General features: G+C 46.1%; 1 long non-coding RNA gene across 1 annotated transcript; it reads right to left on the bottom strand.

Annotated features, from left to right (window-relative positions):
- Window positions 1-3,481: 3,481 nt before the first annotated feature.
- LOC141276182 (uncharacterized) lies at window positions 3,482-14,112 on the bottom strand. The gene is made up of 6 exons (XR_012325341.1): window positions 13,810-14,112; window positions 10,113-10,201; window positions 5,468-5,588; window positions 5,058-5,201; window positions 3,842-4,216; window positions 3,482-3,684 (listed from the first exon to the last, which is right to left on the bottom strand). It is a non-coding gene; the product is annotated as an uncharacterized lncRNA (long non-coding RNA).
- Between the last annotated feature and the right edge of the window lie 198 nt (window positions 14,113-14,310).

Below are 14,310 nucleotides of genomic sequence, written 5' to 3'. Positions count from 1 at the left end.
GCTAGTCCGTCCTGATTCTGGGCAGAAAGCACAAGACCTTCAGCCCTTAGCCTGAGGCTCAGCTGGGGAAGAGCTGGGGTCTGGTACAGTCCCCGCCAAGGCCCCAGGGAAGCTCTCTTTCTGCTGCTAGCCCAAGGCCTCCCCTTAAAGTCTCCTCTAGAGCCCCAGAAGGGCCCTACTACGGCCCTGCGGTGGGCTAAGAGCGACCTCCAGTGCCTGGGAACCAGCCCAGTCAGGCTCCTCCCTGTAGGTTCTGTTTAAAGGGAAAGTCTGAGCTCTGCTCCAGCCTCCTGATAATCGGCGGAGAGCCCAGTCGGTGCCTGACAGCCAGCCTTCCCAATTCAGTCAGACCTGCCTCCTCCCTGAGCACCTCTGACATCTTTCAGGCTGGCTCAGCCTCTCACCGTTTTACCTTCTGGAGGGCAAGCCAGCTCTGTCGCAAGCAGGACGCGATGGACCTGGGTGTGGAAGGCTCTGCAAAGGCTGCCGTGGGAGGCTTTTTGGGTACCATTCCCACAGGGCTCCAGGGGGTGGTCTATACCAACCTCACCAGCCTGTAGGAGGGGCCCCCATGCTCACATGCACACCACAGACGTGGCTGCTGCAATGATCCGGAGGAAACAAGAAAGAGGGAAGAGGTTATTGAGTGTTCCATTGTTTCAGTCTGCATGTACCCCATAAGGAGCATGTCACTCCTCTGACTGGGAATACCCAGCTTGGGTTTACAGTCGTGGAATTAAATCCAGTGATCAAGTCTGTGCGTATTCTCTCTCTCTTTCTCTATCCCTATCTCTCTCTCTCTCTCTCTCTCTCTCTCTCTCTCTCTCTATCTCTTCCCCCCACCTTCTCTCCCTTCCTTGCTTCCTCTGACTCAATCATCCTCATCTTCCATCACCTTTACCTGCAGCTGTGGACTCCCCATTTTTTTCTGTTTGCAACACTATTTTGGGGTCAGTTGAAGGCAGGGCTCCAGATACGAAGCCACAAAACTCAGAATGGGCCAATTGGAATGGCATTCTGACAATGCTGTTGAGGTTTCCCTTTGTCCTGTTTTAGGGTGGGAGAGGAAAGAAATTAGAAGACAAGGCAAGGGACGGAGGGTGTCCTGCTCTCCCTGCCCTCACAAAGTCAAGGGGGAGGCTCCCTTTGGCTGCACAGACATGGATACAAAACCATCCATAGGCACAGGACACATCCCTTCAGCAGACACTAACTAGGACTTACGATGTACTGGCCACCCTCACACCTGTCCATCTTCAGTTTTTAAAGCACTCTCAGATCTCTTACGTCTTCTGATTCTCACAACAACTTATGAGGCACATACGATTATCCTAACGTCACTCATTTAGAGCCTGGAGCCTGGAGAGTCCACAAGGAAGAGCCAGGTGAGAACCCAGGTCTTCTGACTCCTAATCCAGGGCTCTTTCTCCTGCAATGGCCACAGAGCATCGACCTTTAAGTCGCCAAGTAAAACCGTTCTCACAGCCCAGCACCTCCAACCAGGCTCTGCCATCCCGAACAAAGTCACTGCCCTTCAAGAAGGCCAGAAAGAATCTAAAGGATGGTGACAATGACTTTGTGTTGACAGATAGAAGTCCCCTAGTCAGCATGGTCAGATGGTTCGGAAGAGGCAGGATGCAAATGCACAGTCATCAGGGGACTTAGGAAAAGGCCACCGTCAGCCAACCTTAGGTATTTGAATTAGGGGCTCCCTTTGAACTTGGAAGAGTCAGTTTTGAAATGACATAGAAGTTGTTACCTTATGCAGCGAGTGGTCAAGTTTTGCAATTCATGACTCTCAGTTGTCTACTAAAAATATAGTCACAGAGAACAGAACTGAAGGCATCAAATAATACCATCTCCTTTAATGCTAAAATTTGTCCAAATGATTTAGATGAAGTTGTGGGTAGTAACTTACGAAACGATCTAGAATATTCTTCGAGTTGACAACTGTCAGATAGCTATTCCCTTTAACATAATATTCTTCAATGTCCTAATCAATGGCATAATTCTGAACCTAATGATTCAAGAAGGAATCTCTGGCATTCTTAACTCATCTATGTCACAAATTCTTACTGAATGCCCATTCTGGGCCCTGGGTGCTGGGAATACAATGGTGACCAATACAGTTCCTGCCCTCAACGCACAGCAAAGTCAGAGATGCAGACAATACAATTCTGATACAAAGTGATAGGTTTTGCCGTGGGGATAAAGGATGCTATGAGAGCCCAAGAGGGGCACCTGACCAAGCTCAGAGGATCTGGAAAGGCTTCTTCGAGTGGTTGACTTTAGCCAAAGGATAGAGATGGAGTGACAGTGGAGAGAGCAGTGGGGAGGTTGAATTCCAAGCGGAGCAAACAGCTTGTGCAAAGGAAAGGAGTTCGGCGAGAGGATGAGACACGTAAGGAACTGAAAGTAGCTCAGAATAGCTGCTAAGTCAACTGCAAGAGGTAGAAAGAAGGGCTTTAAGGGAGATGAGGTTGGAGAGGCCGGTAGGGGCCAGACCATGAAAAGCCTTCTATACAATGTTCAGATATGTGAACTTGAACATGAAGGCAGAGCCTTAACAAACCAGAGAACACCTTTTGGAGGGTCCAACTCAGGCTGGAATCTGTCCCCGGATGCCCCCTGAAGGCTTGACAGAAAGAAAACGTACACTGTGAATGAACTGCCCAAGCTGAATTGCCTCAAATGCAAAATACTCATATTCTTTGGAGGGTCAGCTCCCAAAGCAGGCGCAGATGTGTCCCAGCTCTGCGCTTCACTTCTAAGAACAAAGGGGTAGTAAAGTGCATGAGGGTGTGGGCTGTGGCGTCAAAGACACTGGGGTTCAAGTGCTGGTTCTGCACTATATGGGCTTCCTGACTTGGGGAGTATTTCTTAATGTTCCTGGAACTCTGGCTCCTCAACTGGAAAATCAGGATAACCACACCTACATGCCTCCAGGACTGCTACAGAGATAGATGAAATGACCATAAAATTCCTAACGCAGTCCCTGGCACATATTGTGCAATTTATGGTACTATTATTTTTTTAATGTATTTTGCTCTGAACTGTAGGGTGCTAAAGCTGGTCATGGGCTGATGAGTCTTGATAAAAAGGCAGAGTCCAAGATGGCAGCTCCAGAAGCTTCGTCAATCCTGCCTCATAGCGGGGCCCTTATTTCTAGTCCTAAATTGTACGCCAGGGTGAGCTGACATTGAAATTCTCCATGGTCAATGCTTGGTCTCTTGAGTTCCGGGGAAGGAGAACCTTCCTGGGAAAAATCACCTGGGACCCGGATGCAGCACAGCAATCTGACTTGGGTGGGCTCTAGGGGGCCTCCAGCAATGGTTCCAGATGCAAAACCAGAGAATAATATCATCAACTTAAAATGTGAGGCAGTGAACCTCCCTGGGAGGTTGTGGGAAGGGGTAGAGCATGATGTGTGTTTCTTTCCTAGGGCTCTTGTAACAAATTACCCCAAACTTTGTGGCTTAAAACAACAAAAATTTATTCTCGTACAGTTCGGGATTCCAGGGCTCTGATCAAGGTGCAGCAGGGCCACGCTCCCGTGGAAGGGTCTGGAAGAGAATCCGTCCTTGCCTCTTCCAGCTTCTGTGGCTCCAGGCGCGCCTTGGCTTGTGGCTGCCTCCATCTTCACAGGACCTTTCTCTCTCATCTTCCTGTGTGTCTCTCCTCCCTCTGTCTCACATAAAGATACTTGTTATTGGATTTCGGGCTCACCACGATCATACAAGATGATCTCATCTCTAAATCTTTAACCTAATCACATCTGCAAAGACCCCTTTTCCAAATAAAGTCATATTCACAGGTTCCAGGGTTTAGGACATGGACGTACCTTTGCGGGGCCACCATCTAATCCACTACAGTGGGTGCGGAAGGTGGGTCCCAGCTCTCCGAGGCTTCTGTTCACTACTGGCTGTTTGGCACCAAAGGGATACAAGTGTGTATGGGCAGAGACGCTGGCAGAAAGCCTTGCTGCTTCGTTGTTCTGCTTCTCAGAGCTTCCCCTTGTCCACCCCCATGGTGCCCATCCTTTTCTCCCTCCTCTTGCATGAAGGGGTTCGCGATGGGATGCTGAAATGTCCATTTCCCCAGGGTCCCTAGCTGTTCCCCCCGAAACTGCATACGCTCCCTGGCTCTGGACAAACATACATCATTTCAAGAAGCCATACGAAGATAGGTAGCTTGACTCTTCCAGAGCCGTTCTCACCTAGAAGGGCAGACAAGGGTTTCATTATTGTGGGGATGAGAAAGATACGTACAAGGAAATATTAATTCAGGCAAAAGGTTCATTCTTTCTTTTTTATGTACAAATTATGCAACATAAATGTTTTACAATGATTAATATTATTTCAGGGGCCTAACAAACACCATTTACAATGCAAATCTCCAGGCTGCAGGAAGGTACCGGTAATCAGGGAGCGATGGCTGCCGGGCTGGAGTGGGGCTGAGATGGAGCCTGTGGAAAGTCATGTGGCTTGCCTTTGAACACAGCGTCCAAAAGCACACGCGCCCCTCCCAGCGAAGGCTCTGGGAAGACGTTCCCAAGTGGCCCAGCATGCCCTCTGAGCGATATGGCACATCTACCCTCCTTTCCTGAGGCTTCCCTTTAAAAAGTCACATGCTTTTACTCCTAACCAAGAGAAAGGCACATGACTAGGGGTGGGAAGATGGGAAATTGGAAAATAACAACATGGGGAAATGTGTCAAAAGTACCCATCTGTTCTAATCCATCCCATCATTAATAACCTCTCCTCCCCGCTTCATCAGGAAAGAAAAAGCAGGAGACCTCCCGCTGTGCTGTATCTCCCCCCCATCTCCCCGGTGCTATCTCCGTTGCTCGTGTGATCTCATGCTTCGATGTCGCTTGATTCCTTAAATGTGTGATTAGCACACACTTTGCAGCACACACCCAGTTTTAGTCCTTCCCAGACCTGCTCAAAAGTTAGAGCCCCACAAGCCGTGACACCCAAGTGTCCTTGTGAGATGGTTGCTCTCTCTAACTCAGCTTCCCCGCACAGGGGGGATCCTAATGCAGGATGAACCATCACCTAGTTCTGCCTGTGCTCAAACAGCACCAAACGCATCCCAGGGAAATCTCGGTCATTCTGGAATCCAATTTTTCTTTACAGCTTTACTCCCGTTGCTTCCGATGTCCTGTGTTGAATGCAGAAATTCAATAAGTGTGAAATTTTCTAGAGAGAGAGAGGGAAAAAACCTTATAGCATGGCATATACATTGCTGAATCGTTCATTTGTTAGCACAACAATATCCCTGCAATGTTGCAACTGGTTTCCTTAGTAACATGTTAAAGTATACAGGAAAACATTTTGGGGTAATGTTCCCACTTGAATTTTGAATAAACTTTCACATGAGGTAAGGAAGTGACATTCTAAAAATAGCAGATTAAGCTTATTCAGTCATTCCATGAAACTTTAAAGTATGGAAACGTTGTACGTACTGGAAATACGATGGGCTACCAGAATTGTGACTGGGCTGGTCAGTTACATTTTGAAGAATCACTTGGAAATCTTTTCCTATTTAACACTCGGCAGTGCATAGAAACAGTTCACCCGAGCATTCTGAAATGAAGAGTTTATTTTTAAGGAGCCAATAATCAAAAATGTATTACTTCCCTAGTGCTGGTATTCAGACAGTCTGGATTTCCAAATCGTAATTTTCTAGGGCAATGGTTTTCAAACTTTACTGTGCCTCAGAATCCCCTGGAGGGCTTGTTAAAACACAGATTGCTGGGCCCTACCAGAGGTTCCGATTCAGCAGGACTGGGGTGGAACCTGAGAATATGCATTTCTAACAAGTTCCCAGGTGGTGCTGATGCCTCTTATTCAAGAACCACACTTTGAAAACCATATTCCAAACAAAGACCTACTGTATAGCACAGGGAACTATACTCAATATTTGGTAATAACCTATAAGGGAAAAGAATTTGAAAAAAAAGATATCTATCTATCTCTATCTATCTATCTATATATCTAACTGAATCAATTTGCTGTACACCTGAAACTAACATATTGTGAATCAACTATGATTCAATTAAAAAAAAAGAAAACCATATTCTGGGGATGGCTAAAAATGATCATTCTGGTCCCCATATACCTAAGCAACAAAAAGGTAATTTTTTTTTTTATCACCTTAAAACAATCGGAATCCTAACGTCACGGCCAGAGCTCTTCTTTTCCGTACATTTTATAAAAACCTTCAGGAGATGGGTCCATTCTCCTGGAAGATGGGGAAATGTAGGTGGGCACAGAGGCTTCATCATATTTTAGAAAAGAATAGTCAGGAGCCTGAGACCTCACCTGGGATCAGGCCAACATCGCACAGGGTAGAACAGGGACCCTGTTTGTAATCACCTCCATCCCCAGAGCTTTGCAGGCAGCCAGACAAGGGGCAGGAGCCCCAGATGTGCTTCTATGCTTGAGTTAAGGCTACAGTCAGCGAGTACCTTGGTTTTGTTATGGATTTTACTAAATGTATTCACAGAGTCATTGGTGACAGGAAAATGCTTAAGTCGCAGTCCTGGCCCTTTCACTCCTAATATGATAATCCAGGTCTTCAGGTAGACAGTCTGCTTATAAAATGGAAAGTGCTCTGGGCCGGAGTCAGGACATCTTGCTTCAGGTCCTGAATTTGCCCTGACTTGCCATTGACCTTGGGCTCTTTTCCGTCTCCGAGAGGGTCAGACCAGTTCCCTGAGAATGCCTTGCAGCTCTAGTGATGCAGGAGTCAACTTTGATCTTACGCTTGTTCTTTGTTTTGGTTTGTTTTTTTCCCTCTTTCTGTACCAAATCAAGTTCAGTTTGAGGTAAAGGAAATTCCCAAATTACTGTTTTGTGTCTTGCGGAGGATCACTTCCCACAGCTAATTTCTCAACTTCAGTTTCCTTACTCCAGAAGCTTGCTGTGTCCACATTTCAATTAATTGCCTATTGGCGCACACCCGACTCCAAATATTTGTGCAGTTCCCGAGAAAGCCTCATTCAGCTAAGTACCTGATCGCGTCAACCTGCTCTCTGGTTCCAACATCTCAGAATATCCAAGCGAGGAAATATGCAAATGCCAAAGTCACCCAGAGAGAATTCATCAGGGGAGGCAGTCATTGCAGGCAGGGAGAGAGGCTCGGATGAAAGATATTATCGCTCGCCGGAGACAGGGAAATCGAGGTGGGGGAAGGGAGGAGGTGGAGAATCTGAAGACTGGAAACGCTCACACCCTATAGCACAGGATGCTGTTTTCTTCCAACAAGGGCTGAGCAGATCCGCTGAGCTACAAATAAGCTATGGAGGTACTTGCAGGGAGCCAGGGCTTAACAGCCGGCAGAAAATGCAGTATTATTAGAGAGACTACCCCAAGTCTCTGTGCCAATAAATTCCCCACTCCCACTTGCTGACAAACTCCTACCGTTAGAATTACGCTTCAGTGTGTTTGATAACATTGCAAAATGGTTAGGATATAGTGCTCAGTAACAAAAGTGGTGTGCAAAATTATGTCAACAGAGCATGTCAAAGGCATAGAAGAAAACAAAGGGAAAATATGTCAAGTGCTGGCTGGCCCCTGGGTAGTGAGATCTTCGAAAAGTTTGTCCCCTACTTTATATTTTTCTTTACTTTCCAAGTCTTCTACAATTAATAAGTACTGCTTTACTGCTTTCAAGGTAAAAAAATTTTTTTTGAAGTTTTTTCTTTTTTACCAAAAAATGTGCTTTGAAGTTAAGTGACTGTCTTCAAAAAGCTCTTGGTAAAATGCAAATCTATTACCTGAAAGGGACTGTCCATCACTAATTCTGCATAGTTTAGTTTGTCATCTTGGTGACTGTCATCCTGGAAAGCTGGATCGGGGGCTGAGAATTGTATTTCATTCATCTTTGCATCCTGTGAGCTCAGTACAGATCAAGGCACAGGGAGAGGCATCAAATGTGTATTGAATTGTACCAAGAACAGAGGAAACAACAGATGTCAGAGGAAATGGAACCCAGGATGAGCTTTGAAAGAACAAGGGTGATTTGGAAAGGCTCGGGGCAGAGTAAGCCCCAGGGTACGATGTACAGCGGGAGTCGCAGTGGCAAAAAAAGCAACATGATGGCCTTAAGCGCTGGTCTGGGGAGGGGAGCAGAGTCCAAACAGGGTGTGACAGGGGACCCTCACAGGTTAACCACTAGCCAGGCCAGTCTTGTAACACAGTAGTTTAACAACTTTGTACATCCTTCTGCTGAGCTCTGGTTTCAAAGTTCCTCCATTCACAGAGACACCAAAAGGAAAATGGAAGTTAAATGATGGAAAACATGCAAAACTTCTTCAAAGTTGGCTGGGTCTGCCCCTCCAGGCCTGATGACATGGCGCTGAGTGCTAAAGAAATCTCCAGGGAAATGTCAATCGCTTTCAAGTTTGAACAGAATCCCACAACAAGACTCGGGAATCTAGGGAGGCAACAGAAGGCACAGACAGGCAATCAGAGGCACAGAATGGAAGAAGGACTTTGACAAAACATAGTGACATGATGTGGTCGGGTTCACTGCCACCACACACGTACCCTGAGGAAATGACTTACATCAAATAAATGGAAAAGATACTTCCTTGATTTTCTCATTTGGGACAAGCTGCTTACACATATCATTATACATACTCATTTAATAAATATTTATTGAGTGCCTACCGTGTGTTAGGAGCTGGAAATCGGTAATGAATAAAGCAATACTCCCTGCTCTCCTGGAATATGTGAGCTGGAAGGAACATTCACTATCTAGTTCAACAGCTGCAGGTTACAGATCCAGAGAACGCAGCCTACGATGGAGAAGGGGTCTGACCAAGAGCACCCAGCTAGGGCACTTTCACCATCTTTTATACCAGGAGGTTTTGTATGCAACTCTCAGGGTTTTCTCTGCCTACTGTGATCCTTGTGCCCTATACTCCATTGATGAAAATTCTACTGACCCTCTAAGGCTTATTAAAATGTCAGCTAGTCTCTGTGAAGCTTTTTCTATGCCTTCCTTTGGGTTCCCATTGCCCTCTCTGCCTCTGTTATAGCATTTGTCAAGTCTGCCTTGAACTTTCAAGAGGATACACCTGTCCCGTCCGCTCGATGCTGAGCCCCCTGAGGGCAGAGATGACCTCTCATTCATCGCCCTACTCTCAGCGCCTAGCACCGCTGGGGGGGATACTGTTTATGCAGGAGCCACCAAAACCCAGACACTGAGCTAAACACTTCACACACACTGTTGCATTTAATCCTCACCCAACTCTCCAAAGCGGATATGACTTTGCTTGATTGAAAGATGAGGAAGCCAAGGCTCAGAGAGATTAACTAACTTGCTCGAAGTCACAATGCCTAGTGGAGAAGCCGAGATCCAGCCAGTTCTCTCTAGCTCCAAAGTCCATATTCTCCTCATTACGTACTGCAAGGTCCCTAAGCTCAAGGTCAAAGACTCTGCTGTCCTGTCTGTAGCACCTGGCACGGTGGTGTCCGACTGGTCACACAGACCAACCCTGAGTCAGTGTGGGAGGGAACCACAAGAGAACATGAGTAACGGGGGGTAGGGGCCACTGGGGGCACCATGGAGGCTACCTGCCAACAGAGGGCATGGAGTCGAGATACTGTCAGATACCCCTTACGCAGTTCTGCCGTTATAACAACCGTACCATGTTCAAGGGCAGAAAGCAAAGTAAACACATGGTAACCTGAAAACAAAAAGCAAAAGACAAAATGAACCCTACTATGACCATGACATAATTCCCAGGAGATAAAGTATAAAGACGAACCATATGGACAAGCAATGAAGCCAAGTAGGGGCTGGGAAAATGATGATGTGACTGAGATCCAGGGAGAGTCAAGGACAAGGATGCTGGGACTGTTCCAGTAGCAGAATATGTAGAAGCGATCTCAGGGGGCAGTCTGGCACCCACCAAAAGGCTGAGTGGGACTGCTAAGAGTTGTCTCCCAGCTTTAGACATTTATTTCACTTCCTAATTCCCCAACCAAACCTCCTAGGGGACTGGTTTTAGTTCTAGGTCACTGCCAGCTCCCATCCCCCACCTCCTCCCATCCCCCACCCTACCCCACCCACCCCGGCTTTGCCTTGGCCTCACACACCAGATCCAGGTTCTCAGAAGCTCCAGAGCAAACCAGGGAAGGCTCAATGGATCCACATTTTCATCTCCAGCTAAGAAACGACCACATCTCTGGGAAATTCATAAAAACACGTGAGATTTTTTTCCTACCGGGTCCCTTCAATATTTCTTCAGTATTTACAAAAAGGAAAAAAAAATCTACCTCCCCATGTACGCTGAGAACCAGATAAGCCATGTGATTTCTCTGTGCATTGCCTTCTAAGAAGCTCTGAACTAAATCCAGTGTTTGTGTTTCAGCCCAGGTTATAAGTTCCTTACAGGTGAAGAAGGGTGGATTTTTCCTTTCACTCTTACAGGGTCTAGCTCAGTGTTTAGTGAAAGGACTCAGGGAAGATTTGTGGGAGTTAGATGTTCAAAAGCACAGCGCTCCCACCTCCATCCTAAGATTTCCAACCTTCCTTTCGAGTTTTTAAAAATCTCTCTTAGGATATATGTGTGTTTATTGTGACCTACCTTAAATCCTTTTTGTAGGCAGGCAGGGAATGAATGAATAAACAAACAAATAAATGAATAACAGACTCCCTCCTGCCTGGGGGTACTTGCACAGGGCTTTGTCAGCTCTGCTTCCAGAAAATCCTCCCTAACAGAGACTGAGCTGAGAAACAACAGTTTGGGAGCTCAGCGGGTTTCCTTTTCTTTTTTTTTTTTTAAACCTAGATAAGCTTGGGTGTCTCAAGTAAATTCCCCTTTGATTGGTATGTTTCATCAGTTGAACTCTAATTGGTGCAAACAGGTAATTTGGAGATTACGAGATTTATTCTTCTATAACAGTGATTACTGATTGCTAATGATAGTGCTGATTTTTAGGTATTTAAAACCTTGACAGTTACAATGTGATTTACTACAGTGTCTCCGAGACAGCCTTCTACGGATCCCTGAGGACAGAGACTGTGTCCCTAGTGAGCTCTGGCCAGTGCCCCATGGGCGTGTGTGCGTGTGTGTGTGTGTGTGTGTGTGTGTGTGTGTGTATGAATAAATGCTTATTAATATTAATAATCATAATAACCACAGACTGTAAAGTACACACTCAGAATACTGAGTCACTTAATCTGCTTGTAATTTCATGGATTTTAAAATATATACCTTCTCTTACCGATGCCTAATTCAATGAGATATTAGGATTATTAGCTTTGGAAATAATTGGCCTTAAAGGCACATCGTAGAATGACAAAGTCGACAACACTCCTCCCTGACATTTGGAGACAGTTTGTTTTGGAAGCACTCAGAGGAGGTAGAACTACGAAGTAGCTGCCTTCCTGCCACCCCAGAGAAAGGAGCTAACCCAGACTGCCCTGGCCCAGTGCCAGCTCAGGAGCTGGGCGCTGCCTATGCATGCGCTCTCTTGTTATCCCGTGGTAACAGGCCAGGCACTGAAATGTCGAAACACCAGTGTGTGAGTGGATGGAAAGTGGCGGTGCCCAGACAGGAAAGTTACGTCCACCCAGAGAGCCATGCGTCTGATCGTACAGGACGAAGCTTGGCACACAAGCCCACTTGCCAACAAAGAGAGCAGAAGGGATCAAGTCAGGCCAACTCATTCAGAAATGTGCACCAATTACCTCTGGGTCAGGCATTGGACCCAGAACATAATAGCAACGTCCCAGCTTCAGTAATTATGTGATTTTCCTTTTTGTTAACACTTTAGGTGAATAACAGAATATGCCACCTCCCATTTCCTGCCTCTAAGCTGCTGCACAAGCTGTCCACTATGTAAGTTATACTGCACGTGCAAGACCTCCTCGTCAGGTAAGGGCCAGCTCAATGCCACTTCCTTCCCTGCTTCTTCCTTCCCTCTCCCTTCCACGCTGGGTGATGCCTCCCTTCTCTGAACTCCCATGAAATTCTGTGGGCACTCTGAAGTGGTGGGTGCACCCTCTCAGAGCAGCGCCAGTCACCTGGGCATGGGTACCCTCACTAGATTGTGAGCTCCAGCTCTAGACAACCAAAGACTGTTGTCCTCCCAACATGCTCAGCACACTTCCTTGGATGTAACTTGTGTTTCATAAAGCTAGTGATATTTTGACTCAATCAAAAGCTTTCCTCTAGGTTGATAGAATCATACATCTTTAGAGCAGAAATGGATCATTGAGGAAATCTATTTGACCCCTTCATTTCAGGGATGAAGAAACAAAGGCTCAGATGAATGGGCAGAGTCACTCCAGGAATTTCAGTAGATGGCAATGTAAGACAGAAGAAGACTTTTTAGCTAGAAGGGCCTGAGAAAAAGTATCCCCAGTCACCTACAAGTAAAAAATACTCCTCAACCTTTGCTCTCAGAAAAGAGCAGATCTTTCCATTAAACCCAATGCTCATGGCCACCCAGGTTTCTTGACTGTGAAGTGAACTCAACAACTGCCCTTTTGCATCCCATGTTCAGGGCCACAATGGGAATCTCAACGCCCCATCCCTGAATAGCAGTATACAACACTCAAAGTGCTTTCAAATGCATTGTTTGATCCTTGTAACATTTTTTAATGGAGTTATTACTTTTTACCTGAGAGGAAATTTTGGTGAAATGCCTTTCCCAAGGTCACACAGCTAGTAGTACATAGAAGAGCTGGAACTTGAACCCCGGACTTTTGATTTCAAGCCCAATGTTTGTGTTCTCTGTCCCAAAGCTGCCTCTCCCAGCTCGTCTCCATGGAAACAAGCTTCCCATACCTCCCTTTGGCCTGTAGCTTCTGGAGACATGTGCTTTAAGCAGGTTTTACCTTTTACCTTCCTCATGTAACCCTAAAACTTGTCCATCAGATTGTTCTCATTCTGCTTTTAAAAGTCTCTAAAAGCCTTGATATGTGAGACTTTCTGAGGTGTCAGCTAGAAATACAGGGCTATGATTTGGCCTGGATGGCATCAATACCTTGTCCCCTCAGACTGAATTCTAATCTACCACAATATGTTTTCTCCTGAAAAATTGGGAAAAGATTACTCTTGCTTGGGAGGGCCCATCACCATCAACATGAAGTCACAACATTATCTTCATTTTTGATAGAAAAGAAACATGGAACGATTTGGCCCACTTCCACATCTGACTCACGCTTTCCCCCAAAGGAGAAAGGAACAAGGTTACAAACTAAACTGTCTGACTCGCTTGGTCCCCTCAGCTTTTGCAACAAGAGGCAATATGGTCTTGAAACAAAAAGAATCCAGCTGTCATTGGCTGGAGTGGCTCTCAGTACAAAACAGCACTGGTGGTCCTGAAACATCTTCTAACAGATCAATCACATGGTCATCCTCTGGAGTTTTTGAACTAGGAGCAAAAAGGCATTTGACACTGCACTAACCCCTTACCAAGCAGGGGGAAGCAGCAGGAACCAGGCCAGATTGCTGTCCCTCCTTCCTCTTTTGAGAGGAGTTCTGGGTCTAACTGGTTCATGTTGGCTTTGACAGCTTTATTATGCTGTATTTGATCATTACATAAAGCTGAGGTAAGTCTCTCTTACTTTCTCTCCCTAAAGAACTTTTAAAATAACGAAGTGTTTTACAGAGGATCTGAAGGCAAAATCAACCATGACCACAAATCTTCATTCTCTAGAAAGTTCCTTAGTATTAAAAATTCCTTTTAGTATTAAAATGTGCAATTACATTTTGCCTCGCCTGCCACCCTCCCCTCTCCCACACGGAGAGGCTTTGATATAATCAGCAGCACCCCAATCTACCTGATTTTGAGTGATTTCCATTCACACTCACACCCAGAGTCTTGCTTAAATATGATATAAGTCATCATTTTGCATCCATTATCAGGCATCTTCAGTGATCCCAAGAGAAGCTTGGTCTGATAGTCCTAAAGGTGAGGAGTCTGGGTTTGCTAATTACAAGTAGAACCCAGTAGAACTTCCCAGATGAGCAGCTGGGCATCAGCCCACTGGGCTGGTCCCCCGACTTTGCCGCTGTGTGGCCTTGGGTAGTCACAAGCCCAGCTGCCAAGAACATGTGCCAATCTCTGCCACCCTGGTGGCAGGGAAGATGAAGAGGGCAATGGGCCAGATGACTTCATGAATCTCTTACACCCCGAATGCGCTGCTCTCTTCTGTGACATCATAATCATAGGAGTGGGTGGGCCGTGGAGCTTGTTCCAATTTGAGGGAAAGACTCTTAGCTACATGTCCTCCCCTTCTCCTTCCCTCTCCCACTTCTCCTCTCTAACTCCCACAAGCCAG

The sequence above is a fragment of the Tursiops truncatus genome, chromosome 1, assembly GCF_011762595.2.
Source record: "Tursiops truncatus isolate mTurTru1 chromosome 1, mTurTru1.mat.Y, whole genome shotgun sequence".
Lineage (NCBI taxonomy): Eukaryota > Metazoa > Chordata > Mammalia > Artiodactyla > Delphinidae > Tursiops > Tursiops truncatus.
The sequence above is the reverse complement of the archived record's forward strand: the minus strand, read 5'-3'. Positions and strand labels throughout refer to the sequence as shown.